General features: G+C 42.4%; 2 long non-coding RNA genes across 2 annotated transcripts in view; one reads left to right on the top strand and one right to left on the bottom strand.

Annotated features, from left to right (window-relative positions):
* The window catches only part of LOC120638478, a 492,540-nt gene that overhangs the window by 235,960 nt on the left and 229,781 nt on the right, over nt 1-26,799 (top strand). The window lies entirely within an intron of this gene.
* Nucleotides 23,414-26,217, bottom strand: LOC114812864. The gene is made up of 3 exons (XR_003760475.2): nt 26,037-26,217; nt 25,763-25,848; nt 23,414-23,541 (listed from the first exon to the last, which is right to left on the bottom strand). It is a non-coding gene; the product is annotated as an uncharacterized LOC114812864 (long non-coding RNA).

Here is a 26,799-nt window from a genome sequence, read left to right as displayed (position 1 = left end):
GATTCGAACCCATGACCTCTGACTCCCAAGCCCGGGCTCTTTCCACTGAGCCACAGTGCTTCTCAATATAAGTTGGTAACTCACACCTCTCAACTGTAAAAGAAACCAGCTGTGGTAATTGGGCAAGGGGCAGGGATTTGGCACAGAGACCTAGGAGAGATGATCCCCGGTTTATAGCTCCATCCGTTTCTGGGGTTCTTCACCACCGGCCCTCTTGAGTCCTAGGGATTTCCTTCTGGCGCAGAGCTAGAGGAGTTGGCAGTCTAGGTTGGCCATGTAACCCGAGAAATGTGCAATAGCAGAGCACATCATGGCTCTACTCCACTTGATTCATTGGCCTCTGATTGAGATGCTCTCTAATTAAAATTCAGCGCAAATGTCTTCAAATGAAGGGGAAAAATAACCTCGATAAATGAGGTTGCGGATGATAAATGACAATTCCTTTTGGGAGTGAGAAGTATTATTTTTTGGGGGGGGGGAAATAATAGCGTTTTAGTAAAAAAAAAAAAGAAATGATAATTGTATTTGTCAAGCTATTACCATGCATCAAGCACTTTACTAAGTCCAGGGGTAGGTACAAGATAATCTGGTCTCATGTGGGACACTCCGTCCAAGGAGAAGGGAGAAGAAGTATTGAATTTCCATTTTGCAGATGAGGGAGCTGTGGCTAAGAGAAGTTAACTGACTTCCCCAAGATCAGATAGCGGATAGGCGGCGCAAGTGGGATGAGATTCCTGGTCCTCTGATTCCTGGGCCCACGTTCTTTCCCCTAGACCTCACTGCTTCTCTGAGAACCTTCTGAGGTAGAAGTGATCATTTTACGTATTACTAGGAACCATCATTATATTTTGCTCTAATTGGCTCATTTCTTTTCAAAAGGTATTAAATATGAAAGGCTTAAAACGGTGCCATAGAGAAAGACCCTGACTTTTACTTTACTGGGAGTTTTTGAAAACTCACAGAGGTTATTTGCTTTATTTTATTGTATCATAATGTCAATTTCCAGAGCCTTTGAAATGTTTGTGTGACTTGAATGTAAACAGGGAAAACAAAGAATGGAAAGATTTCTGAATCCGCCTCACCTAGAAACTTTCCCTGCAATTTTACCTAAGAACAAAACCACAGATGTCAAGTCAATAATGACTTCTACACCAGGAGAGGTATTTTCTCACCTGAGAACCTAAATATAGGACCCTTTCTCATGTCACTAATTATAACACCTGGTTTTACTTTTTTAATATTTTTTCAGTTGTTATTTTATGATGTCAGTTTAACGATGGCTTCTCTCTGCTGGTGTCGGACTCCTCCTTCTCCATGGGAAAGGTGTGGAACTCCTTAAAAATAAAATTATTGATTTGTCACACTACGGAGCACAGTTCTGGGGAGATGACTCAGAAGCAGGCCTGTGGGTTGCTAAACTACTTGGCATCTGTTTGAGCATGCATCTCAGACCCAGTGGAGGTGTTCTTCTAGATGCGTAAGTACTGTAGTCGCCACGCATTAGACTGAAATGTCTTGCATCTTGAAACTAGCTCAGCTCTTATTAGAGTGCTTGGCACACATAGGCACCTAACAAATGGCACAGTTATGCTTCTTATTTGTATTAAACCTTGGAAAAGCAGCAAAGTCATAAGAGAGGAGCAGTGTATAGTTCTGTCCAGGACCTGCAAACACCGGGTAAAAAGAAATATCTGGCTCTTCTGTATTGGGAATTCTGCTGGACTGGGCTCCACGGGACTACGAGACAAGAAGGTTTGTAAATCTGGGCATACTTCAAATTGCAGCCAACCCACCATACACACAGCCCACAGGGCCACGGCCGCTTGCGTTTGAAAGCGTAGTCCAGAGATGCGGTGGCTAGCGGTTGGACAGCGATTAAGAAATCAGCCCATGACTAGATCATGGAGAAGGGTCTGCCTGCAGTTTATTTTCAAGACTGGGGAGATTGTCCCCCCGCCACCGACCCCAGCAGAAAACCAAATAATTTAATCAAAATGGGGAGGCACCTGAATTTAGAAATAGATGATGCAGATGCCGATGCGTTGCATCTCATTCAGAGAAAACACTGTCTAATGAGGAGCATGTTGACCTTCAGCGATTCACTGCGTCACTGGAAGATGGAGTTAGGGTTTTCTCCACCCCCTGATGATGATGATGATGATGATATTTTCAAGGCTTTACTATGTGCCAAGCACTGGGGTGATAAAATGATCAGTTTGGACACGACCCCCGCCGGGGTTCACTTTGTAAGATTTTTGAGATTAAGAGGTCCTGCGCTCATTTTCTAGGCCATCAGAAAGGACTGAAGAAGACAGTCCTTTGGGGGAGAGAGGTTCAAAAGTGAAGAGAGGTGCTAAGAAGGAAGTAACCTGCTATGAGATGCCAAATGACTAAATGTAGGTAAATGGTGACCAACCACACTTCAGGTGTATGTGTCTGCTCAACTTTAGTCTGCTCACTTGAATTTTATATAATTTGTTAAACTTCCCCATTAGGATATAAGCTCCACGTGCAGAGAGAATGTGTCACTTCATTATTCTCTACTTCCCGAGGGCCTAGCACAGCGCACTGCCCCAAGAGGGTGTTCTATAAATTTAATACTACTCTTGGTATTACTCAGATATTACCAATCAATCAGTGGTATTTACTGAATGCTTACTATGTGCAGAGCACTGTACTAAGCACTTGGGATAGTAAAAGAGATACAGCAGACACGTTCCCAGCCCATAATGAGCCGACCTTCTTGAGGGGGAGACAGACATTACTGTCGATAAAAATCTTACAAATTATTTAAAGTTATTGATGTAAGTGCTCTGGGGTGGAGGGGAATATTAAATGTCCAGTGGACACAGGTTCAAGTGCATAGACGACGCAGAAGGGAGAGCGAACTGGGGAAAAGAGGGATTAATAAGAGGTCTCTTGGAGACGCATCCTTAATAATGCTTTGAAGGTGGAGCGAGTGGTGCTCTGACATGTATGGAGGAGAAGGCTAGAGGGAGGATGTGGGAGAGGGGTTGGCAGTGAGATAGAGGAAATTGGGGGCGCAGTGAGTAAGCCGTAGTAGGAGATAAGTGAGGTGATCCCGACTCTGCCCCTTGTCAGCTGTGTGACTGTGGGCACGTCACTTCACTTCTCTGTGTCTCAGTTCCCTCATCCGTAAAATGGGGATGAAGACTGTGAGCCTCACGTGGGACAACTGTGAGCCTCACGTGGGACAACCTCATTCCCCTCTATCTACCCCAGCGCTTAGAACAATGCTCTGCACATAGTAAGCGCTTAACAAATACCAACATTATTATTATTATTATTACTAGGTAAAAGCACTTTATATTGTTTTTCAGAGATTCTGGAACAGATCTTGCTTTATGATATGCAAGTCTAGTGGAAAATACACTCCATGAAACAGGCCTTCACAATGTAACCACATTTTCAAGGTATAACCTCAGTGCATTTTGGGGTGTACCCTTACAGGTTCCAGATGAGAGAATTGGGTTTGTACAGTCACTTGAGATCTGGTCCCCGATGACTTTTGCTTGCGTGGTGTACAAAAACTGATTGCTCCCAGATTTAACCTCTTATGTTTCCGAATGCAACTTCTCAAAACTTTATCGAGCGTAGTCACTGGACCAGAAATGGGAATGTAGTTTAGTTTTCGAATATTCCCTCTTAGACAAGAGCAACTGGTCATATTTTTCTCTTTTATTTATCAACCTTTTAGTGTAATGGCTAAATCACTGTGATATAGTCTAATTAAATAAGTGTGTAATTTGTTGCATAAATTGTTCTGCATTAAAAATTTAGGATGCTTAACAGTCGGTTAGATGGCAAACCATAGTATAAAAATGCTTTAATAAATCTATACACCACACAATTTATGACTGAAAATTGGGAGAATATCTATTACAGAAAGAATTGGATCTCTCAAAATAGAAATAATCTTCAACATAAGGCCAGCTATCCTTTGGTAATCTATGCATATCCAGGATTGGACCATAAGTTTTTGTGACAAACCGTATCTAGCAGTTGATAAGCGAATTAGAGAATTGTATTTGGAAAAGAGATAGACCCGTTAGTTATCATCTCTAGCCCTCTCCTAGAAAAGATATGCCAGACAGTTTTGTTATTTTGCATTGTTTTTTGAAAAATGGTTGCCGAGGCCATGATTATCCCGGCTCTGCCACTTCTCTGCTGTATGACCTTGGGCAAGTCGCTTAACATCTCTGTGCCTCAGTTACCTCTACTGTAAATTGGGGATTAGGACCGTGAGCCCCACCTGGGACAACCTGATTACCTCGTCTCTACGCCAGCGCTTAGAACAGTGCTTGGCACATAGCAAGCTCTTAACAAATACCATCATTATTATTATTTGGTTAGAGAGTATGACCGAATGAAAACGTGTGACATTGGAAATTTGACCATTTGAAAGACATCACGTGGGATGGTGGTTCTTTTTTTTTTTTTTTTTTTTTTTTTTTTTACTAACTTGCTTAGTCCCTCTCTCTCAAGCTTATTTACGCTCAAGTGTCTTGCATTACCAGGATAATTAGAGTGAGGTGGAGCAAGAATGAGCATAATGCAGGTGAGCATATGCCATTCCTCCATTTTGGATTTGAATACTATTCCCATATGGAAAGCTAGCTCAGCCGGGAAGGCCACGTAAGAAGGCTTTGTCGGTACCTGAATGTTTCTTTGAATGGGTGTTGGCTTCTAGACCTCTAACTGAGAATAGGAAATCTTTCGTGCTAAACTACTAGTGATAATTTCAGGAAATCAGTATTTACCTTTGTGACACACCTTACTTTTTCACACATTGAAAAAGTTGTGAGTTTTCTGACACTAGAATTAGTTGCCAAGGAAAATGTGTGCTATCTTCTGCCGAGGACCTCCATAAGAGAATAACTTCTAACCCTTTGGGGTGTTTTCGAAACAGTCCTGACTGAAGACGGTCGGTGGCTTCGGTGAGTTCTCCACAGTCCCTTTAACCATCATTTTTTTTCGGAGCTGCAAATTACAATGAGCTGGCATGTGCATTTCCATTGAATGATAGGCCAAATGATAACTACTTATTCAAACTGATTGCATAGGATCCCTTCTCTTGGGATAGAGAATGACAGGTGACACATTCATACCCTTGGGTCACATTATAAAAACATCCGTACATTTTGCATCCACTCGTTGAGGAGAAGGGAGTGATTGGATAAGAATAACCAAGTAAGATAACCTGATCAAGTGTTTTAAAGAGCACTGTTAGGTCAACCTGAGGCCTAACAGTTCTCGCTGGATGTAGTTACCCAGAATACCAAATGCATGCTTTATTTAAAACGTCCTCAAACTCTGTATCTGTGATGGGAATACAGATGACTAGAAATTCCAGCTTGTCAGATAGGATTTCACACATACTCAGAGCTGGAGGGGACAACCAAAGATTATCTCTTGTCCACTGCCTACCTCGTGAGCAGGTGAAATATTAAATCATTCATGGCAAATAATTGCCTAGGAAGACCTTACCGTCCCAAGGCAAATGTTTTCAACTGCACCACATAATGCTGGACTAGGGCTTTTTTCCATTTGATACCCCCATAGTATGTTAAAATAATGCATTTTATTCTCCATTAGCATTTAGCCCTGAGTCTTTATTTCCGAAAAATAAAAAGCCCTCTTAGCCAAACACTCATGAATTAAGTGCTTTGATGAAAAGTTTCTGGGGTAGTTCCCTTATAGAGATCCTAATGACCATACGCATATGCACCAGTTAATTCCTTAATAGGATGTTTTCTGTCAGTTAGTCCAGCCTGGATGATAATTTTAATCGCTATTAGACCACAAATAATCCTCAAATTATAAAGATTTTGAAAAGTGCCCCAATCTGGACCAGCAATGTTTACAAAGATCGCCACAGAGAAAACTCCATTTATATATTGACAGTCGAAGAGAAATATATATGAATCAAGAATTAGACAATGTTTTCCTGGGATACTTCAAGATAAAACTTTAAAATAACCAATGCAAAGAAGTGCCATATTATCCAAATAAGCTATGGATTTTATTTTTTTTGCTCGCACTAGATTTTTCCTCTATATCTTATTATAATGTAACATTTGCCTAGAGTTTTTTATAAAAATAGCTGTATCTTCCTAGAGCATAACAGGATAAATGGCCTCCTGCTGCTGTATAAAAGCAAAATCCTGTGCATGGTTTCTGTGCAAATAATGCTACTTGTGTTGTAGTTGGTGATTTATTTGTGTTTAATCTTTTATCCCTCGGGTGTTGACACTGTAGTGTGACAGTTTGCTCATTGTAGTTTAATTGAATTGCTGGAGTCTGATTATCTTGGAGAACAAACCTTTCATGACCCGGTTCCAATAAAACTAGGTGGTTTTTTTTTCCCTCTAAACATTTGTGTAGTTAAAGAATGCCAGTATTGTTAAGACAACCCACAGAAGTGAGCTTCTTTCTATTTGTTATCCTATACATCTACTGATACCAGCAAATATCAGTGGCTCCATGGTTGAATATTTCTCCTTATAATCGGAAATGAATGGATGCTGTGATCCCTAACATAAAGCTGAGCCAGGAATTTGGGATCCGCCTGTCTGACAAAAGTTTTTTGTTGTTGTATTTGTAATTGTTATAATGCATATCCACTTGCTCTCCCTCCTAATCCCTTATTTGATCTTCATCCTCAAATCTAACAGTCATTCTCCCTGCCTTCAAAGACTTATTGAAGGGACATCTCCTCCAAGAGGCCTTCCCTGACTAAGCCCTCCTTTCCTTTTCTCCCACTGTCTCTCTCTGACTCGCTCCCTTTGTTTTGCGCTCCCCCCCCCCCCCCCGCAAGTCCCACAGCACATATGTCCATATCTGTAATGTATTTATTTGTATTGATGTCTCTATATCCTGCTCTAGGCTATAAGCTCATTGTGGGCCAGGAATGTGTTTGTTTATTATTGTATTGTACTCGCCCAAGCACTTAGTTTGCACACAGCAAGCACTCATATACGACTGAATGAATGAATCTTCGCCTATCTGCTTTCCCTTCCCCTGAATCCACTTTGTAAGCTTTATCATTGACATCCTTCCTGCCCCATCTAATTGGCTCTATTTTATCTTAATTTTCCCTGACTTGTACTGTAGATCATTCTCTTACTTAATCAATCAGTAGTACTCAGTGAACACTTACCGTGTGCAGAGCACCGTCCTGATCGCTTGGGAGAGTACAATACAGCAGAGCTAGTAGACACGTTCCCTGACTACAGAGAGCTTGCCGTCTAAATGGGGAGATAGGCATTAATTTAAAGAATTGAAGATATGTACGCAAGTCCTGTGGGGCTGAAACAATGACTCTCCCCCACTTCAAAGCCTTATGAGGGCACATCTCCTCCAAGAGGCCTTTCCCGACTAAGTCCCCTTTTCCTCTTCTCTCACTCCCTTCTGTGGCCCCTGACTTGCTCTCTTTGTTCATCCCCCCTCCCAGCCCCACAGCACTTGTGTACAAATCTGTAATTTATTTAATTATATTAGTGTCTGTCTCCCCCACTCTAAACTGTAAGCTGGTTGTGGGCAGGGAACGTATCTGTTTATTGTCGTGTTGTACTCTCCCAAGTGCGTAGTACAGTGCCCTGCACAGAGTAAGTGCTCAATAAATACAATTGAATGAATGACTGAGGGAGGGGTAAGTAAACAAACAGCTTTCTCTCAGTTCTTAGCTTGCTTCTCTGGGCTGGTCCTTGTCAGTCGCTTTGGCCAGAGTTTTCTCTGACTCTTACCCACTAACTATGTGTTGGGGGAGGGAGATGGGTTATCCCTCTCTTCTGTTTGGACTCCCCTTCTCTTCTCATTTTATGCTCACTCAGTGTCAGCCGTGAATTCAGGTTTTATTAATTTACTCTTAAATGAATCGTTGAAAAGTATTATGACCCGGTTGCAGAATTTAGCAATGCCATTGGGTTCATCATGGAACTGGTCTGAGCCATACTCCAATGATTTAGGGTCTGCATCTTTAAGAAAGTGGTTTGGAGAATCTACCTCCATTAGGTAAAGATTTAAAGTAAAATCTTTGTAACACAGGGACCAGGTCTAATTCCCACCCATGTCTTCTCTTCCATAGCTTAGTATAGTACTCTGCATATGGTAAGCATTTAATTAACATTATTACTACAACTAATAATAATAATAATAGTGATAGCATTTGTTAAGCACTCAATGTGTGCCAAGCACTGTTCTAAGCACTAGGGGGGATACAAGGTAATCAGGTTGTCCCACGTCGGGCTCACAGTCTTAATCCCCATTTTCCAGATGAGATAACCGAGGCGCAGAGAAGTTAAGTGACTTGCCCAAAGTCACACGCTGACAAGTGGTGGAGTCAGAATTCGAACCCATGACCTCTGACTCCCAAGCCCGGGCTCTTTCCACTGAGGCACGCTGCTTCTCTCGTCTCTACTACTACTCTCTCATTTAGTCTTCCCACTTGACAATTGGAGGCTTTTTTGTACGAATGCTTGTTGATAGACTAGGGCAGAGAAAGTGTCTAGTAAATGCTCAATAAATACCGTTATTTGATATCAAAATGGAACGTTGTTAATAATAATAATAATAATAATTTGATATTTGTTAAATGCTTACTATATGCCAGGCACTGTTCTGAGTGCTGCAGTAGATATATGGTAATTCAGTTGGACACAGTCCCTGTCCTACATAGGGCACACAGGCTCAATACCCCTTTTACAGATGAGATAAGTGAGACATAGAGAAGTTGAGTGACTTGTCCAAGGTGATACAGCAGGTAAGTGGTGGAGGCAGGATTAGGACCCAGGTCTTTCTGACTCCCAGGTCCATGCTGTATCCACTAGGCGACACTCAAAGTTAGGCTCCCAGTACGTTAATTCAGGATCACTCATGCGTGACACAAAATTTTTCCACCACTATTTAGGAAAACGTGTAGTGAGTTAAATGACTGGAGTATTTTATAGCTTACAATATCAGGGTGGGCTTTGGTGGGGGGAGGGTGTCCATAGTCTCGATTCATATTGCCAGGCTGCATCATCCGTCTCGGTCCTGGAGAGAACGGAGTGCTTTTAGATATCGCCTATAAATAATGAGGCATCAAGACCAGAAGGAAGGGTAGGTCAGCAGCCGACAGATGGTCATAAGAGTTGGCTCGGCAGCTGGCGGTTGGGGATGACAATTTGGGCAAAACAGAATCGCTTTTGGCTCCTGACACAGAAGCAGTGGAAGACACTGAAGAAGTCCTTTCTTTCCGGGTGGTATTTCCAGGTTGGGAAAACAAATGAGGTGTTCACGAGGAGACATATGGAAGAGGTGATATGGCGGGGGCAGGGGGAGGGTGGGATTCTAACAGAAGAATCGCATGATTGGATTTGGGGATTGCTTCGCCTTTTGTGTTCACACGTCGCTCAGCAACGGTGCCTCCTTGGAAGTTCAGTCCTGCTGCCTGAGAATGCATAAGCTCACTGTGGGCAGGGAATGTATCTTTATTTTTATATTGTACTCTCCCAAGCAGTTAGTACGGTCCTGTGCACGTACGACTGACTGAACAAATGAATACGAGTAGCGCTTTCATTGCAGATAACTCGTGATGGCCGAGATGATCAATCGTATTTATTGAGAACTGAGTGCTCAGGAAGGGACAATAGAACAGAGTTGGTAGACACGTTCCTATCACAGACTTACATACTTAATTTTAAAAGGACTGAGGCATAATCAGCAAGGTGGCTATTAGCCCGATAATAATTAAGTGACTTGATTAATCATTATTCTAGAATTATGCTGAGTCCAAGCAAGTTTGTGTTTGGGGGTTAAAATTCCCCAATTCCTTTACCGCTGTCTACCAAATGTGGGTATGCACAACGCCTATTAGGTACGCGCTCAATAAATCCGATCGAATTAAAACTGCTTACCTTGTGTCGCAACAGTTTCGATCCAAGATGGAGACTTTTTGCACTTGAGAAAAATCTGAGAAAGCAAAGCCTTTATTTCTTTAAAAGACAGCAACGACGACAACAGCGAAAAAGCACCTGGGTAAAAAGCAGGAAGTATTTGATCAATGTTAGCTGTAAACAGGGGCCCCAAACGTGGTCAGAAAACAAGTTTACTTGTTCTCCCCACATTCCCTTCTCTTATCTTTCCCTGGCAGTTTGAGATTCAGGGCTTTCATCCAGGTCAACATCAATTCTGTCATCTTTTGCGTGAAAAATCATCGGTATCCTTAAGGGACAAGGACCGGAAGTCAGCTGGAGAGAGGATTTCACGTGGAACTCTGCCCGTATCTGAGCTCAGTTAGCGTCAGCGGACTGTCGCTCAGTTCCCATCGGTTCTTGGCAGCTGGGCGGTGAGTCCTAGTTTGCTGCTCACGTAAATATTCATTTTTTTATAAGCCCAGAGGATCTAGGCTTCCATCCCCCCCTGCTTGGTTAGGACTTTCCAGTGAACTTAAGGAGGAGAGAATACACTTATTCGAGGGAAGGGTGTTGCATGAAGAAGCTGAAAGGGATCAGGGACAGGCATGACGTGAGAGGTGAGTGTCATACAGATGAGGTAGGTGCCTCATGAGGAGACTGACTCCCATACTTTTAGAGGCACGCACAGGTTGAGTCCCAGCCCTCAGGCTTCACTTCCAACCCCCTATGTGGGCCAAGGTGAGCCAGGCTGTGAAACTGCGAGGAGCAGTGTTCCCTAGTGGAAAGAGCACAGGTCTGGAAGACAGAGGACCTGGGTTCTAATCCCAGCTCTACCAATTTCCCGCTGCATGACCTTAATTCCACTGGGCCTCATTTTTCTCATCTGTAAAATGGAGGGGTAATAGGATCTCTTGCCTACTTGGACTTTGAGCCCCCTGTGGGACAGGGACAGCCCGATTAGCTTGTCTCCACTCCAGAGATTAGAAGAGTTCATGAACCATAGGAAGGAAACTGTGTATCAGTCAATCATCTTTTATGGTATTTATAAAGCACTTGCAGTGACTGTTCGAAGAGCTGGGATAGGTATAAGTCAGGTCGGACACCAATCCCTGTTCCGCATGGGAACCAAGGTTGAAGTTTTTTGCGTGCTTACTGCATGCAGAGCGCTGTACTAAGCACTTGAGAGAGTTGTTAGACACATTCTCTGTCCACAATGAGCTTTGTGCATTAAGCAGTGTACGTCCTGACTGGTTTTTAATAGATAATGCTTTTAAAACTTATGTTCTGTCTTAAATAACAAGTATAACAGGATTCCAGATCCTAAATTGTTTTCCCCATAAAATACCATGTTCACCTCAGGTTGCTCTCTTCTCACCTGACCCTCAGATCTCCTTACATTTCCCTGCAAGCAGCTCTCGTTCATCTGCTGTGTTCCCTGGCTTTCCTGGGCCCTTTTCCCATGGCAGACCCAGCCAAACTTGGGGCATAGTTGGTTGGCCGGGTTTGGGGTTGGCGGCCATGCCAAGTTCTGGCAGGACTCCATTCCCAACCCCCTCAAGACCTACAAACCAGTCAATAAGGATGCCAGAAGAACAAGACCTCAGTAAAACCTCATTTCTTTATTTTCTTTCCGCATCATTTCTGGGGTCCCGTGCTTCCCATATTCTTAGCTCTTCAGGTCTCTGCCTTGACCTCCAACTCATTCATTCATTCAGTTATTTACTGAGTGCTTAGGTGCGCAGAGCATGGTCCTAGGTGCCCGGGAGAGTGCAGGATAACAAAAAAACACACATGACGATTGGTAGAGTGCCTGGCACGCAGTAAGTGCTTAACCAATACTACAGTTCTCATTATTATTATTATTATTGAGGTTTCACTGTGTGCAGAGCACTGTACTCAGTGTTCAGGAGAGGACAAATTAACAACAGACAGGCATATTCCCTGCCCACAGTGAGTTTACGGTCTAGAGGGATTGTAAATGGGGTAGGTCCTTCTAAAGAATAATTACATCAGAATGGCTGAGGCCATTGACAACACAGCATCTATCTTCTCCTTTTCCCTTAGCCATCAGCCCCTTCCGTGTCTCATCTCTCTTTGTAGCAGGGGCTGTATGAAGTGAGTGCGTAGAGTCAAAGAGCTGAAACTTCTTCCACTTGGCTCTGTAGATATTGACCTAGGTTGTGGTAGAGCATTCCCTGCCTGGTTGGCTCCGGGAAGCAGAAACGCCCACAGATCATAAGCAGCGGCCAGATGGCATCCTGGATCCTAACTGGGTTTGGTTCCAGTTGGCCCGGCTCTACTCTCTTCAACTCTTAGGCAGCAGCTCCTGTGCTTGGAAAAAGAGTAAAGGTGAGGGTTCCGTTTTAAGAGAGGATTCTATTCCCTGAGCTTAAACAGTCAACAGCCGTGGCCTAGTAGAAGAGCATTGTCTGTGTTCCAGTCCCGCCTCCACTACTTACTGCTGTGTGACTTTGGGCAAGGCACTTAACTACTCTGTTCCTTGGTTTCCTCATCTGCAAAATGGAGATTCAATAGCTGCCCTCTCACCTATTTATTGTGTATATACCCCAGCATTTAGTACAGTGCTTGCCATATAGTAAGCACTTAACAGATATTATTATTACTATTGTTAATCGGTCCATTGTATTTATTGAATGCGTGTTGCGTGCAGAGTGCCGTACGAAGTGCTTGGGAGAGTACAGTGTAACCGACACATTGCCTGCCCACAATAAGTTTAATAATGATAATAATAATGATGATGGTATTTGTTAAGCGCTTACTATGTGCAAAGCACTGTTCTAAGCACTGGGGGGATACAAGGTGATCAGGTTGTCCTACATAATATTATAATAATGTTGGTATTTGTTAAGCACTTACTACGTGCAGAGCACTCTTCTAAGGGCTGGGGTAGATATAGGGTAATCAGGTTGTCGCACGTGAGGCTCGCAGTTAATCCCCATTTTACAGATGAGGTAAGTGAGGCACAGAGAAGTTAAGTGACACCCACACTCACCCAACTGGCAGACCCGGGATTCAAACCTTTGACCTCTGACTCCCAACTCCGGGCTCTTGCCACTGAGCCACACATGGGGCTCACCTAATCCCCATTTTCCAGGTGAGGTAACTGAGGCCCAGAGAAGTTAAGTGACCTGCCCAAAGTCACAAAGCCGACAAACGGCAGACCTGGGATTAGAACCCATGACCTCTGACTCCCAAGCTCGGTCTCTTTCCACTGAGCCCTGCTGCTTCTCCAGTCTAGAGGAGGAATATTGTTATTATTATCATTACAGCAATTTGCCACGATGAAAATTGGCTTCATCTATTCCAAGCAATACTGAAGACGACGTGAAAACATATGCTATAATGAAAAATAGAGGATTTCAATATTAAAAAGGAAGTACTGTACTTCTTTCATTAGACTCTGAGATTCTTGAGGGTAGGGAAATTGCCTGGCGATTCTGTTGTATTGAACCTTACTAAGTGCTTAGGACAGTTCTCTGCACACAATAAGCATTCAGTAAATACAGTTGATTGATTGTTGGACTCTACCAAGACTAGAAAACTTCACACTCAGTCCCTCGATAAATGCCACTGAATTTCACTGAAAGGATTCTTGCTTCAACAAAAGCAGTTTGTCTCCTGCACCATTCTTCTTGTTCTTGGAAAACATTCAGGTTTTTCCCCCCCTTAAACTTAGTCATTTCCCTTGGATGCATTCAGTTGTCATTATTTGGTAGAGACGCAAAGGGAAGAAAAATACTTTAGATTAACTCCACGGCAAACATTAATTCCTGGAACAAGCAACCTACAAAACATTGTAACTAATTAAGATTGTGTGTTTTCTTTGTACGCTGTGGGGTGTAACAAGGTAAAATGGATTCTTTTCCCCTAATTTTGTTTTTCCACTCTACGTTAATAATGCATTCCAAAAAGTCATGTTTCCTTTTGCATTTAAATGAGAGTAGGAAAAACTGGAGTCTTGACTCTCCTCCACTAGGAGTGGGTCGAGGGGACCTTCATGGTATCTGATGATTCTGGACCCAGTGAAGCGACCATCCCGATGGGGGAGCAAGTGGGGTTTTTATGTGACGTTTTTGCTTATTTAAAGTCATTTAATGAACATATACTCAGTGGAATTACTACCCCAAGGAAAATCTCCCCAAATCTCCCTGAGGTTCCTTTGCCAAGGGAGGAGCTCCCCGCCACCTGTCCCTAGAGGGAAAAGTTCTGGGGTAGAGTTCCTTGTGGACGATATCTCTACTTTTTGTTGGGTGGAAGTTCTCCTCAGGAACTTTAAAACCACCTAATTTCCGGGCTTTATATGTTGGAAGAAGGAGACGTCAAGATTGCATTTGCATTTTCAGGTACCACTGAAATCCGTAAATCACCTGCACTCTCTCCCCATCGATTCTGATTTCAACAGCACCTTCTCAGGAAACCGCTGATGTGATTATGAGTGTCATTTGATTATTGACCTTGGCTGCATATGCACCGCCATCAAGTAACGGGAATATTTAAATATGGAAGTAGCTGGTCCCTGTCCTTCACACGTTGGCCTTTAACACTTCCCACTAATGGCTTCAGGCATTTAATAATATCTTTTATGGCAAGATTATAGCAGGGAGGGGAATGGTCATATCGAAGGTAGTACTTGATCGGGTGTCGGCAAACTAAGCATTGTGATTTTGCACTTTCCAAGCACTAAGTAGAGTGCTCTGCACACAGTAAGCACCCAATAAACACGATTGAATGAATGAATGAATGTGGAATAATTTATGAATAATTAGTGGTGAATCACTGGTCCGTAGCGTTTAGACAGATTTCGAGGATTTGATGTAGGGGGGTAAAAAATAAGGGCCGATTGCCAATTTTATGAAAAGTAAATGTTAGATCTGTCATCTCCCCGTATATGTTTCCTTAAACTCTGAAGAGTATGAGCCAACCATCATCCTGATTGCTCATTACTATTCTTATCCATTGATGTCTATCACTTTTTATAAAGTTTGTCACACAAAATTGTAGGACTATGTCAGATATTCTTTGTAGCAGGCTAATGAGCTTCACACTAAGTTGGTTTCCTCCCTGCAGTCCCTTTGATGGAGCTACTGAAATGGATAATGAATGTTATCAGTGTTGAACAAATTTGTTTTTATATCACTGAAAAATATATGTCTTGTTGGTTTCTACCCCAAAATGATTTTAATAACTCTTGCTTTTTTGACGAGAGGCTCTTGACTTAAAAAAGACTTGGGAAATTTAAAAGGTAGAAAGTGCAAAATATTTTCTGACAAGTTTCCAGTATGAGTTTTCTTCTGACCTTGGTTAACTTTTAATAATTTTAAGAAGAGGACTGATTTATAGGCTAAACATTAGGATGTTATTTCTAGTCTCATTTTATTCTTTAGTTTCTCGCTAGGAGATTGATCTTTTCAGGGTCTCTCAGATCGGATATTAATTTGAATATGCTATCTGCCCATTGCAATCTCTGTTGACGTGATTATGCCTAATAAATTAATCTGGGTGTGTTTTATGGAAATTAAAACCCCAGGTGGAATTTTCTTCACGAAAATTCTCTTCATTTTCTTGCTGGCATTTGTTCAGCATTTACTAGGTGCCAGCCACTGTCCTATGCTCTGGCATAGATACAAGGTTTTCAGGTTGAACATAGTCACCGTCCCTCATGAGGATCACGGTGGCTTAGTGGATAGAGCCCGGGCCTGGGAGTCAGCAGGACCAATGTTCTCACCCCAGCTATACCACACGTCTGCTGTGTGACCTTGGGCAAGTCATTTCTTTTCTCTGTGCTTCATTTACCTTATCTGTAAAATGGGGATTAGCGTGTGATCCCCATGTGGGACAGGGACTGTGTTCAACCTTAGAGTACTGTTTGGCACATGGTAAGCACTTAACAAGTACCATAATAATAATAATCATTTTTTATTATTATTATTAATCCCCATTTTACAGATGAGATAACTGAGGCACAGAGAATTTAAATGACTTGCTCAAGATCACACAGTAGACAAATGGTGGGTCTGGGATTAGAACCCAGTTCCTTCAGACTTGCAGGCCCACACTCTATCCACTAGGCCATCCTCTTTAAAACTATTTAGTCTAGTAGATCGGAAAGACATTAGGCAAGATTTCTCAGGTGAAACATATTTATTGAGCGCCTACTGTGTACAGAGCACTGTACTAAGTACTTGGGAGAGTATAACCACAGAATTAGCAGAAATGTTCCCTGCCGATAATGAGCTTAATCATTTGTTTGTTGCCACAAGCTTGATTTAGTGGTCCATTTTAAAATGTATAAGAACCATTTGAACTCTGAGACACTCAAAGTGCATATTCACATTGAATATCACTATCTGGCCACAACCTCCTCGCCTGCCTTCTCTCCCACACACCTCCTCCCCACAAATCCTGTTCCTCCACGGAGACTTTTTAACCTTTTTCAATTTTCTCGGCTCACTGTGCTCCATATAGCTTCCATACCCAAACTACCTTCCCTTGATGACCAAACTGACGCTCTCAACACCATCCTTACTACCGAACTCAACTCATTCGCTCCCCTATCTCTTTGTCAATCTTCTACTACTACATCACCTCCACATTCTAGTTTTTTCACTGATGTGCACAAGCCACAGAGCACTGCTGTTGGAAATCTAGTTACCTGGCTGATTCCGGCCTCTTCAAGTTTACCCTTACCTGCTTTAATTCTGCTCTCTCCCCTGCCCGCAAAATGATTTCTCCAGTTTTATTCACACCCGTACACATTGCCCTCGCCAGTAGTTCCTGATGTTTAACTTCCTCCTCAAACCTTCTGTCCCCCCTGCCTTGCCCATCTCTTGCCCCTATTGGCCTGGCCACCTTCTTTAGTGAGAAAATCAAAACTATGAGGCGTGATCTCCATAAAATCTCCCTACACCTCTCGAGTCCCTCCCTCCTCCAGCACCTTCTTCAACACTCCCATCTTTTTCATCAGTATCTCAAGAGGACATCTCCTGACTTCTCTCAAGATCCATCTCCTATGCCTTCATATCCAACCCCATCCTTTTGCATCTTATCATCCACTTGCCCCCTTCCTTCTTCCCTCCCCAACTGCCATCTTCAACTATTCATTCTGCAGTGGCTTCTTCCCCACTGATTTCAATCCTGGTTATGTCTCCCCTATCTAAAACAATCCTCCCTTGACCCCACAGTTCCCTCTTACCATTCCTCTCCAAACTCCTTGAGCAAGTTGTCTGCACCCACCGTCTCAATTTCCTATTTGCAAATTCTCTCCTTAACCCACTCCAATCTGGTTTTCAACCCCTTCACTCCACAGAAACCGCACCTTCAAAGGTAACAAATGATCTTGCCAAATCCAATGGTCTCTACAACACCCTAATCCTCCTCCACCTTTCAGCTGCCTTTGACAATGCTGACGAACCCCTTCTCCAGGAAATATTACCCAAACCCAGCCTCACTGACACTGTCCTCTCCTGGTTCTCCTCCTGTCTCTCTGGCGGCTCGTTCTTGGTCTCCTTTATGGGCTCTTCTTCTGCCTCCCACCCCCTCACTGTGGGATGTCCCTGAAGGTTCAGTTCTGGATCCCCCTCATTTCTCCATCTATACCCCTTCGCTTGAAGAACTCATGTTTTCACGTGGCATCCAATACCAGCTTGATGCAGATGATTCCCATATCTACATGTCCAGCCACGATCTCCTTCTCTGCAGTTTTGCATCTCGTCCTCTCTTCAAGACAACTCCACTTGGATGTCCTTCTCTCTCCTCAAACTTAACGTCAGAAACAGAACTCATCTTCCCACTGAAACCCTGCCCTTCCCCTGACTTTCCCATTACTGTAGACAGCACCAGTGTCCTTCCAGTCTCCAAAGCCTATAACCTTTGGTGTTATCTTGACTCCTCTCTCTCTCATTCAACCCAGCTATTCAATCTGTCACTAAATCCTGTTTAGTGACAACCTTCAACCTTCAAAGGATTGCTAAAATCCTCCCTTTCCTCTCCATCCAAATTGTTACCGTGTTAATCCGAGCCCTAAAGCTATCCTGCCTTGGTTTCTCTATCAGCCTTCTTGCTGAGCATCCTGCTTCCTGTCTCTACCCACTCCAATCCATTCTTTGCTCTGCGGTCTGGATCATTTTTCTGCAAAAACATTCACTCCCTGTTTCCCCACTCATCAAGAACCTCTAGTGGTTGCCCATCCACAATCAGACAGAAACTCCTTTCCCTGGCCTTTAGAGCACCCAATCACCTTGTCCCTTCCTCCCTCAACTCGCTGCTCTCCCGCTATAGTCCAGCCCATACATTTCACTCCTCTAATGTCAACCTACTCCCTTTACCTCGATCTCCTCTATCTCACACACGTCCTGCCTCTGGCCTGGAATGCCTTCCCTCTGAATGTCTGACAGACAATTACTATCCCTCTTCAAAGTCTTATTGAAGGCACATTTCCTCCAAGAGGCCTTCTCTGACAAAGCCCTCTTTTTCTTCTCTTCCACTCTGTTTTGCATCACCCTGACCTACTCCTTTTATTCATCCCCGATCCCAGCCCCACAGCCCTTATGTACAAATCTGTAATTCATTTACTTATATTTCTGTCTGTCTCCCCCTCTAGATGGTAAGCTTGGTGTGAGCAGAGGATGTGTCTATTATACTATGTCGTACTCTCCCGAGCAATTGGAACAGTACTCTGCACCCAGTAAGCGCTCAATATAATATGATGGATTGATTTCTTGCTTTATGCGCCTCCCTCCCTCCTTCTCCCTTCCCTACCTTCACCCTGGCCCCCAAAGACACTTGGAAAGTTTTCAAATTGAACTTTCTTTTAACCAAGGTAAAGTCTCCAGCTTTTTTTTTTTTTGGGGAGGCTCTTAGAAAGCAAAAAGCAGACCAGCAGTGTTAATTGCAGAACGTGGAATTTTGATCAGAATTTAAAAGCCTGAATAAAAATAAAAAGAAGTAATAAAATTAATAAATTCAACACTTTTAATTGAATAGAAAGTTAAAACATTCGCATTTCACTCTTTTTACAGCTCAAAGAATTCAAATTGCATGCCTGTAAGCTGATTAAAAGAGATTCCTCATTCAATTTCATGAAACTACCCCAATTTACACAGAATTGGAGTATTAATATTTACGGTATATGACAACTGTTCTCATTTTCAGAATGCAGTCTATCACGTCCATATGATTAGATTTCTTATTACAAGCTCTGAAAAGGTTAATGAATACCTTAGCAAAGCAGCCCCAGGAACTATAATTGGGTGTAATAAGCAGATATGGTGATGAAATCCTTTTCTAATGTAATTGTAATGCAGATTTTGGGTGTTTTATAAAAACAGCAGAGTGAGGCATCTGAAGAGAAATAAGGTCTCATAAGTTCAGCATTTGGAAATAACCTATAGAAACAATTCCTTTCCTATAGCTGATGTAGCAGAGAAGGATCATGGCCTAATGGACAGAGTTCAGGTCTGGGAGTCAGAAGGTCATGGGTTCTAATCCCGGCTCTGACACGTCTGCTGTGTGACCTTGGGCAAATCACTTAACTTCTCTGGGCCCCAGTTACCTCATCTGTGAAATGGGGATTGAGTCTGTGAGCCCCACATGGGACAGGGACATGTGTCCAACCCGATTTGCTTGTATACACCCCACTGCTTAGTACAGTGCCTGGCTCATAGCACTTAACAAATACCATAATTATCATTATTATTATTAATAAACTGATAACTAACATCATTTCCTGTTATTTATTAAGCTGTAGGATGTATTTCTGAAGCAATTATTTTCTCCTTTTATATTAACCAGGGTAATTCCTTGTCATCTTGCTTTTCTATCCCACAAAAGACAGTATATCCAGTCTGAAAACAAAATAGGGCCCATATTTATTCTCTGGAATTTCAGATCCCCTTCGCAGCTAATACTGAATACTTCATGAATTGCGAAGAATTCTGTCAGTATATGTAGCTCACACAAATTTTCAAAATGAATAATAGGCCTTATCTCTTCCTAGTCCCCTCAGTTCCGAGTTTGACTTGAGTGACATAAAATATATAGTGCAAATTAAGGCTTCCTGAACGTCGTCCTTTTCAAAGCTCTGTTGATCAAGAACCATTCCATCCTGAGAAATACTTCTCTGCACCCAAGATATCCACCTGCATCTTGTAATTTATGGGAATTAGCATGACTTGGATATCCCAGAATAATTAGTAATGTATGGGACAGCTAGGATGTAGTGAGAAAGCACTGAAGAAACGGTGGTTTCATTTAGATCAGAAGCAGCTTGGCCACGTATCAAGAGCACGGGCCTGGGAGTCAGAGGTCCTGGGTTTTTAATCCCAGTTCTGCTGGGGACCTGGCACGTCACTTAATTTTTCCATGCCTCAGTTTCTCCATTGTAAAATGAAGGTTAAATCCTATGCCCTCTTACTTTGACAGGGAGCCCCAGTTGGGGACAAGCTCTGTTTCCAACCTGATTATCCTGTCTCTACCCCAGTGCTTGGCACAAAGTCAGGGTTGAACATGTACCATTAACAACAACAACAAAAAAAAGGGCAGATATTACAGGTTACAAACTAATCAGGTTGGTTACAATCCTGTCCCATCTGGGCTCCCAGTCTAACTGGGAGGGATTTTGGATTTACAGATGGGGAAAATGAGCCACAGAGAAGTTTGGTGACTTGCCCAAGGTCACATAGCCGACAAGTGGCAGAGCCGGGATTAGAACACGGATCTTCTCACTCACGGGCCCGTGATCTTTCCCCTAAACCCCACTGCTTTCTCTAAGTGTTCCCCTCAAAACAATAAGCTCGATGGGGGAGGGGAATGTGTCTGTTTATTGTCTCGTACTCTCTCAAGCCTTTAGTACAGTGCTATGCAGACAGTAAGTGCTCAGTAAATACGATTGACTGACAAGTAGACACTCAATAAATGCTACTTAGACTTAACAGTACTGTGCAAGCTTTCAAACACATATTTTGAGTAGACAAGGCCCCCTTTACAGGCCATCATTTAGAGTACTTCAATTCCCTACATCCATTCCAATAAACCATCTGATCTATTTACATTGCCTGTAGGCTAACTGACGCTTTATATCTCCCAGATTTAAAAATATGTTCTGCTATATATTACTTCTGAGTGAAAAATCATAACAAGCGCAGAAACATTTCAGATCGTAAAACTGAAAGTAGCACAGACTTCAGGTCTGTCGAGAGCTTTGCCTTTAGTATCCCTAATCAAGCCAATGGACCGTTCCTGTTTGGCCAACCTATAAATAAAGCATGGGAATGCAAGACAAGTTCAGCAAACCCAAGGAAAATATCTATAGCAACTTTTCCAAAGCAGATGTGAATTCTATACAATCCAAGGTATGTGCTTTCTCTCTTATTGGGAACCGACTTGTGTAGATTTTCACAACCCCAAACCCTGAAAAATCGGTTTGATGAATAATAAAACAGGGACCATGAATTTATTTACATTTTTTGCCTTTAGGATCTAACCAATTTGGCATGCAAGTTTATGTAAAAGACTTCCTGAATCCATCGATGAATGGTATTTATTGAGCACTAAGTACTTGGGAGAGTACAATACTACAGAATTGGTATCCAGGAAAAATCTGGTAGCCTATTCTTTATGGGGAAGAAAACTGAATATTAAAAATCTGTGGGTTGCTTTTTGAGAAATTCCTTCTTAATTTGTTGCTTGATGTCTTGGGAAAAAAAGCAGGCAGTCAAAAGTTGAACATCTGAGTTGTTTCAGTGAATTTCCAGTGCACTTGCTAGTACTTGCCAATTCATTAGAATTTACACCTCTTTGCGGGGAAAATTAGAGGATTTATTTACCTAGTAGGTCTGATAGGAAAGCAGTATCTAGTGGAAAAAGCATTAACACCAGCGTCAGAAAACCTGGGCTCTAATGCCAGCTCCATTACTTGCTGCTGTGTGACCTTGGTCAATCACTCAACTTCCCTGAGCCTCAGTTTCCTGGGATTAATAATAACAATAACAATAATAATAATAATTATGGTATATCCTTAAGCAGTTACTATGTTCCAGGCACACTCTTAAGAGCTGGGGTGGATACAGGCAAATCAGGTTGGACACAGTCCCTGTCCCACGTGGGGCTCACATTCTCAATCCCCTTTTTAAAGATGAGGTAACTGAGGCCCAGAAAAGTGAAGTGACTTGTCCAAGGCCACTCAGCTGACAAGTGGCGCAGTCAGGATTAGAACCCAGGCCCAAGTTATGTCCCTTATGCCACGCTACACTTACTCCCTCCTACTTAGACTCTGAGCCCCATGTAGCACGGGGACTGTATCCAACTGGATGATCTTATATCCACTCCAGCATAAATACCAGAAATAGTATTACAGATGTGATTGGAAAATATCTACTGAATCCTAAATACTAAGGGAATCACAAGGTCTTGAATGGTGACAACTAACTACTCCTGTGAAGACATTTAAAGTTCCGGGGATAGTAGATTCACTTGATTAAAAAACACACAAGCAGGTACAGTGAAACATCCTACGCTTTAGCACGTAAGGGTGTTTCTCTTAGTGCTTCTGTTTACTGAGGAATGAAGGAAAGAAGAGGATGGAGGAAAAGGAAGGTCCCCAGCCTGAACAATCTTATCAAGCAGTAATTGTTGAACTCCTGATTTGCCTTGTAGTTTTGACTAATGTGTCCACTTTTGCTTGGACTGTGAGCCTTTTAATAATAATAATGTTAGTATTTGTTAAGCGCTTACTATGTGCAGTGCACTGTTCTAAGCGCTGGGGTAGATACAGGGTCATCAGGTTGTCCAACGTGAGGCTCACAGTTAATCCCCATTTTACAGATGAGGTAACTGAGGCCCAGAGAAGTAAAGTGACTTGCCCACAGTCACACAGCTGACAAGTGGCAGAGCCGGGAGTCGAACCCATGACCTCTGACTCCGAAGCCCAGGCTCTTTCCACTGAGCCACGCTGCTTTCAAGGAATTCCCCCATGCCTTTCTAAATCCCTGCACGTCTTTTAGATGCTCAGCAAATATTCCAGTGAGTCTTCAAGGCAGATATAGTGTCTACTTATCTCCTGGACTCTCACAAGAGCTGGATGCAATACCCTGCACACAAGAAGGATTCAAATATCGTTTTTATGGTATTTGATAAGTGCTTACTATGTGTCAGGCTCTGCATAATGCTCTAGGATGGATGTAAACTCCCCGGGTTGGACACAGTCCATGCCCCAAATGGGGCTCACAGTCCTCCTCCCCATTTTTACAGACAGAGTATCTGAGGCCCAGAGAAGTGAACTGCCTTGCTCAAGTTCACTTGGCAAACAAGTGGTGGAGCTGGAACTTGACCCCAAGACCTTCTGGCTCCCAGACCCGTGCTGTGTTTGCTAGGCCACACTGCTTCTCTTTATGTATGTAAGAAAACAAGTGTGAATATTCTTTACGGAAAATAAGCTCATCAGTCATATGTGGCCAGTTGTAAAATTTTTAGATGGCAGACCTTAATCATCACATGAATAGTATTACCGTTCACCTGGAATTTCGTAGCTACAGCAGCTTGTCTCTTTTCAATTGGGGATGATTAGCGTGTAGTTTGAAACTGCAGTATCAGCATTGGGATATCAGTTCTATGAAAAAAAGCAGCAATTTATATGGAATTCAAAGGCTTTGAAATGACATTCTATCATTTTCTGCACCCAGAAGCAATTCAATGTTGTTGTTTTTACAAATTTATTCAGAATGATCAGACTCGACATTTGTTTACGGTGAGGCTCCGAGGCCAGTTTTTCAAAGTTAACTGTTCGCCTGATTTGAAAACTTGGTGAGTTTCACTCCCACTGACGTAGGGAACCTCTGATAATCCTAAAAGTCAAACGCAGTCTTCCACTCTTTCCAAACCCTGTTCTTTTTTGTGATAATGTGAACCAAATCGCCACATAATTTTTGCTCTCTACCTTTTTTTTAATGCATAGTGCACAGTGTGCTTCCCTTATGTGCCTTCCTTAAAATCTCCCTCCCTGCCAGAGAGAATGTTTGTTATTTTAAAAATCTTGCTCCTAAAAGAAGTAGCCCAGCAGTAGCAGAAAATGAAGTGCAATATAATGGAAAGTTAATGGGAAGAGAATTTTAGTTCCCCCTCAGCTGGCTCATGCCATTGAGATTACAGTCACCAGTATAACAGCTATTATCCAGATTCTGTTAGGATTTCCCCCAGAGCACTCCGGTGTTTTAAAGAGGGTGTGGGATAAAGTATTGAAAAATTACAGTAATGCATGTCTGCAGATTTCAGTATAATTTGAAATGATTATAGTAACAACTCTATACTTTTAAATGTAATGGTCCAATAAATGCTGAAAGTATTTTGGGCTGTTATTTCTCCTCAAAGTGTACACATTCACATCTCCTTAAAGCAAAACATGCAGGAAGGGATAGGGCTTGGCGGTATAGGTGGTATAATATTTTTAGCAGAGGAGAGGAGAAAATGGTATCTTCCGTTTAGGTAAACCACTGTCATGAAATCTCACCCTCACATGTCAAGGATTGATGGCCTAGACGCATCGATCAGTCATTCAATCAGTGGCATTTATTGAGCGCTTACAATGTGCAGAGCAGTGTACTAAGCCCTTGGGAGAGTGCTCAGCAGGCATCTTCCCTGCCCATAACGAGCTTATTCTAGAGGGTGATATCGCCGGCCTAGTATGAGGAATGAAAAATCACGACCTCGTCTCCCCAATCAGAATAATGACAGATGCAACTCCAAATGTTGTGTCTTGGATATTAGCCCCCAGAGTCAAGCCACCCCAACATCTTGAATTTGCAGAATTGGGGAAAGGATCAGTTGTGGGGATCTCTCTGCGGGCCATTTCACTCCACGATAGGCCTAAGGTAGTCCAGTGGGTAACAGAAGGAAGCAGAACTTCTGGGCCTTCCAAGGCATCCTTGTAGGATATCAGTATTAAGCATGATCTTCAGGTTAGAAGTGCAAGTGGAGGCTGTAAACGCCTTGTGGACCGGGATTATACTTCTCCAGGAGCTTAGGTCAGTGTACTGAACACAGGAAACCCTCAATAAATGCCAGTGATTGATTGAACCAGACATTGCTAAAGTGTTGGAAAACACTGATGATTCTCCTAGAAAGAGTCATCTGATTGAATGAATTATGCACGTCTTTCCTTGCAGGTCGAGAGTTCAGTTGAGTTATGGATGTGCCCTTCTTAATCCAAGGGCTTAGTTGACCTCAGAGAAGACAGAACCAAATCCCAAATTATAGATCAAAGAGGGTAAACATAAAGCCAGCGTGGTATCATTTGCAATCAATCAATCAATCGTATTTACTGAGCACCTACTATGTACAGAACACGGTACTAATTGCTTGGAAGAGTACAGTATAATGGGGTTGGTAGACATGATATTTGTCCAGAAGACCAATGTTCATTCAAGTGTGTCAGTGGAAAAGGTCCTGAAAATCAACTGGCAAAAAGCAAAGAAGACTAAAATATATCCTGGTGTGAAAAAATGACTCATGTACCGAACACCAAAGGGTACAAGAGGAAGGTAAAACTAATAGGTGTATAGCGACATCGATAGGAAAATTAGACAGAAGTCAAGAGAGAAGAAGACTGAGAAGGCCAAGTGAATGATGGCGAGGAATCTAATAACAAGAGATAGCAGCATAAATGAGATGTTCAAATATAGGCAACTGCAAATATTTCCAGGGACCCGAAACCACATCCTTGGTTGGAAATGTAATGGCACCTGAAGCCAGTCTTTATATGAGTGGGAACAGAGAAACAGCATGGTAAAGGGAAAGCTCTTCGGGAAAGCTGTACATGATGGAACAGTAATTACCGACTTGTACTTGTATGGCATGCGAGGACGGCAGAATGATTCGCCTTGACAGTGTCGTATCAGTACACTACTGGCATCGTGCAAAACTGTAAACATCAACATGAAACAAAAGAAGCAAAAACGAAAATCCTGATGAAAACCATCTTCCCAAACCTGTCGAAAATGCTTCATGAGTTCTAAATGTCAGTAACCCACAGTCGCTTATCACTGTCATTATGTCGCCTCCTAAATGGGACCTGAGGAGTAGTTTAATCACAATTGTTTGACGACTTACATGGCAATTATGTTTGCGATATTGACAGATGATGCTTCTTTGTCATAAGTAATTTAATTACAGTGCTTGCCAAATATCTACAAATTACATTATTTCCAGCAAAAGAAAACTTGGTGTGTCTATACCAAATCACGTTTTCCTCAATCCCTGATGCAGCATCACCTCACTTTTGTTGACAGAGAATCATGTTACAGATCAAACAACCTATTTCACCGAAGGATTCTGCTTGTCACAATGGTGGAGGTTTAGTGTCATTCAGCGGCAACAATCAACTTTTTTCTTAGAAGTTTGGGGGACCTGGAGTAAGAATAGACGACAGAGCTCTCACAAGCGGTTTACATCCTCCAGGATTTTAATACAAAAGGACACCTGAGTTTTTCTTCTTTGTAAAATGCCGTATTTTGTGCTGCTGAACTCCCCCATGAAAGAGGAGATGCATGCCTATGGTAGACACATTATATCCTTACCCCCTCTGGTTGTTGTACTGGTTCATAGGACGGTGCCAACATCTTGTCACTTCTTGTCAAGGACCTCAAAGTAATGGGATGTTTCATTTCACACTCAAAATGTGTCTTTCCAAAGAATATATGCAGGAGAGTCCATTCTTCATCTAAGTTTTCATAGTTTCTAATTGTTCCCTAGCGATCCCAAGTTATGAATTATTAAAGTATCTGAAGTTGGCATATGCATTTGATGCTTTGTACTGTGGGAGATGCTTTGTGTTTTAGCCTGAGGTCGTGTGAATTTATGACCATCACTGTCG

The sequence above is a fragment of the Ornithorhynchus anatinus genome, chromosome 6 (assembly GCF_004115215.2).
Source record: "Ornithorhynchus anatinus isolate Pmale09 chromosome 6, mOrnAna1.pri.v4, whole genome shotgun sequence".
Classification (NCBI taxonomy): Eukaryota; Metazoa; Chordata; class Mammalia; order Monotremata; family Ornithorhynchidae; genus Ornithorhynchus; species Ornithorhynchus anatinus.
Note: the sequence above shows the minus strand (reverse complement) of the source record. Positions and strands in the feature narration are given on the sequence as shown.